The sequence below is a fragment of the Gavialis gangeticus genome, unplaced genomic scaffold, assembly GCF_001723915.1.
Source record: "Gavialis gangeticus isolate Ggan-Ray unplaced genomic scaffold, GavGan_comp1, whole genome shotgun sequence".
NCBI lineage: Eukaryota > Metazoa > Chordata > Crocodylia > Gavialidae > Gavialis > Gavialis gangeticus.
The window spans coordinates 18181591-18185086 of NW_017729031.1; the positions used below are offsets into that span (position 1 = coordinate 18181591).

General features: G+C 40.5%; 1 protein-coding gene across 1 annotated transcript in view; it reads left to right on the plus strand.

Annotated features, from left to right (window-relative positions):
* LOC109301348 (von Willebrand factor D and EGF domain-containing protein-like) overlaps positions 1-3496 on the plus strand; it is a 451201-nt gene that overhangs the window by 362294 nt on the left and 85411 nt on the right. The gene's annotated exons all lie outside the window — the stretch shown is intronic.

Genomic DNA, 3496 nt, shown 5'->3' on the forward strand with positions numbered 1-3496 from the left:
AAGCCATGTGATCACATCAAAATCTAAGCTTATTTATGTGTATATATATATTTTATGAATTAAAGTTTCTTGCTCCCATGGTTTCAAGGAAAAAATAAAACTCCAATATAAATGAAGTAGCAATAACCTCTGCAATCTGTAGGCAGCAAGGAAGAGAAGTTCTGATGGGTGTGATTCACCAAGACCTGGCCCTCATCTTTGTTGCTCTAATCTTCCCTGGACAGAGAAGTAACAAAAGAGTCTTGGGGTCTGACTCACCACTCCCATACTCCAGATTTATGCTGATGTAACTCTATTGATATGAATGGAGTGACAGAAGTGTACAGCTAGAACGAAGCATTTGCTGTATCAGGACCTCATTCTCTTATCTGCTCCTCTAAAAAATAAACTCAGTTGCTTCACTGCTGCACATCTCCTGGTTAATACAGGCAGAAACAGAGACAGGGATTGAAAATGTATTTTTGTCCCTTCGCATAACCTTGAGCACTTTGCCGTGTCTTTTTTTTTTTTTTTTTGTTATTTTCATCCAGTCCAATATGTAATCATATAGTGGCATCACAGAGAAAACCAGATTCATCCAATCACACTTCTACATTGATAATGGGTTATACATTTGAAGATATTGATCGACTGCATGGAAAAATAAATTGAAGTCATACAGGATTTCGAAAAGCTGCTGACAACAGACAACTGAGTTTGCAATCTTTTAGAATAGTCCTTTGTTGCTTATTTAGATATTAGAAAAACTGCAGAATAAAAATAACTGTCTCCTCCAGAAAAGCTCCCTCTGTCACCATCTCATTTTAGCCAGGTTGCACTCTATTACTATTGGTGAAAACCTGGTGTAGTACAGGGGATGGATTACAGGATACTGAACTAGTTATACTGAACTGAGCCCACAGTGAAATTCAGAAGAAGCATGTTGTGGTTTTTTGGGTACCTTATGGAAAATGCATAAAGGATTTTAATCCAGTCTCTATCATACTGAACAGAAGCCAACCACAATATTGCTATTAGTTAGTTCAATTGGCTCCTTTACAGGCAGTCATATGAGAAATGTCCAAGACTGAATGGTCATGGAGAACCCCTGATGCCTACAGGTGGTCCCTGCCTCCAGGTAAAGTCTGGGTACCTTGGCAAGACCATGTGAAGAGAATTACACTGTGTACCTGATCAGGAGCTAAGTGGATGATATGAGCTTCTATTTTGGCAGCCTAATCCCTTCAATAGTCCCTAAAATTCATTTAGGAAAAAAAAAATCCTATTTGATTGCATTGTGACTGCTGGAGCTCAGAGCTATTATTAGGGTTCATTTCAGAAATTTGTCAAAGTGGTGACTCAGCCTTCCGTTGTCCCTCCTGCCGTTCCTAGTCCCTGAATTGAATTTTCCAGAGGCAATGCTTCTTGCCTATAACTGATAATTTTCTATGGGGTATTTCTTTCATCTTTCTTTCTCTCATTCATTTTTAAAAATCCTTTTACTTCTCCTTTCTTCCATTTTCCTATTTAGTTATCTCTGATTTCTTCTCCTCTCTTTTTCCCCCTCCCATCTGCCCTTTCTTCCATCCTCTCATCATTTGTCAATACTACCTTGTACAGTACAATCAGTTTATTTATATACTGTTTTTGTCCACTGCCTGAATCACTGCCAAGCACATGGTATGCCAGGAGAACAAAAAGAAGAAAAAAAGAAAACCACAAGCAGATGAAAGAGAGTGTACAAATGGCTGGATGCCAGGAACTCCTGCCCGCTGTGATGACTTTCCTTTTTGGCCTTTGCCAAGTCATTTGGGGACAGGTCCAAATCTAGTTGTCAAGACCTAAATAGGTCTTAGATGGAACAAAGGCACATACAGTGATCAAGAGTAATCCAAATTAATCTTAATCCTGTTCAGAGGCTGCAAGACTGCTTAGGCATCCAGACGTCTGTATGTTAGCCTAACTAGACATGCCCAGACTTCAGCTACTGCTCAAGCTCAGAAGAGATCCAGACAAGGCGTTTAACTCCCACATCATTCTGCTGTGATCCAAAGTGATGGGACATGCCTATACTCTATTTATATCTGATTCTTTAGATGCACAGTAACTATGTAAAACGGAGTCACTGGGCAGTCAAGATGACAAGATTAGTGCAAGAAAAGCAAGCATGAGTGAATCTAACTGTACTTGAGTGATCCTGGAAACACGGACACATCCAGGACTCCTCCTCCTGCAAGACTGCTCCTCACTAAACTACAGTCACATTCCCTCTTGCTTGTTCTCTATCTGGTTCCATGACCCTTAGCGTTCTGGCACTGAAGTCGCCCAGCTTCAACAGAAGGTATGGATATGCCCTCCCGCTCAGCCTAGCCCATAACCTGAAAGTTAGAGAATTATCCTAGGAAGAAGAAGATGTGGGTTTAGATCATTTCAATAGGGGAAGACAAACTGGCTTCTTGGGGCAAACATGCTTTCTATTATACAACTGGGCAAAAAAGTATGCAGAACTAACACCAGCAGCATTTCAAGAGCAAATGGGGATGCCATGCTTTATGGCAGATGCAGTTTGGCATCCGAATTGACAGGATTAGGTGCCTCCCTGCTGAGTGATCTGGATTCTGAGATGATAGAAGTACCTCATTTGCAGTCCCGTGTTAAATTATTAAACTGATACCGGAGAATCGGGAGTTCAGTTTCCAGGTAGTTATCTGTAGGTGCAACCTTGCTGAACTATTAGGCAATCTGGATCCCCCCTTGGAAACTCCCAAGTCTTTCCATTCACTGTATAAGAAGCCTAGGGCCCAAAACCTGTCAATTCAGAACATGCCCAAGACAAGAGGCCTACATTCTAGGTGTTGCAACACCCAAGTGGAGGCACCTACAAAATCAATTTGGATTCGACCCTCATCTTTCTGCTTCAGTTTGTTCAGTTATCAATTTTAGTAATGACAGCTACATCAAAAAGAGGGTTACCTGGGTATTTAATAGTTATCTAGTACCCTAAAAGGTAAAACCGTTAACCCAATAGGGTTAATTCTAAAACAGATTTAGCATTGGGTGTTCGGGGAACAGTCCCACAGCCCAAAACACTCCCTATGCTATGAAGTAAGTATGCCACAACTTGTTAAAAATAGCCTTTTCCATTCATTAGAGACAGCAGATGGCCATTAATCTTGTTGAAAGTATTGATTCAAACTACTTGTCTTCACTTTCAAGGCTCTTCACAGCCTGTCCCCTCCCCATATATCATATCTCCTACACTATTGAAAAGCTGGCTTCCACTTCTGCCATGATGTCAGCTTTATTCCATTGATGTCAGCTTTGTCAGCCATTTTTAAACATGCTTTCTCCCACACTCTTCTCATATTTGGCATCTGTGCAAACATCCACAAAGCCATATCATTCCTGTCTCTAAACCTCTCTTTTACGGAGATGCTTACAAAACCTTAGTAATAGTTATGTACATGTATGCTGAGACTTTGGTCCTTACCCAGAATTTTCTTTTTTTTTTTTTTTT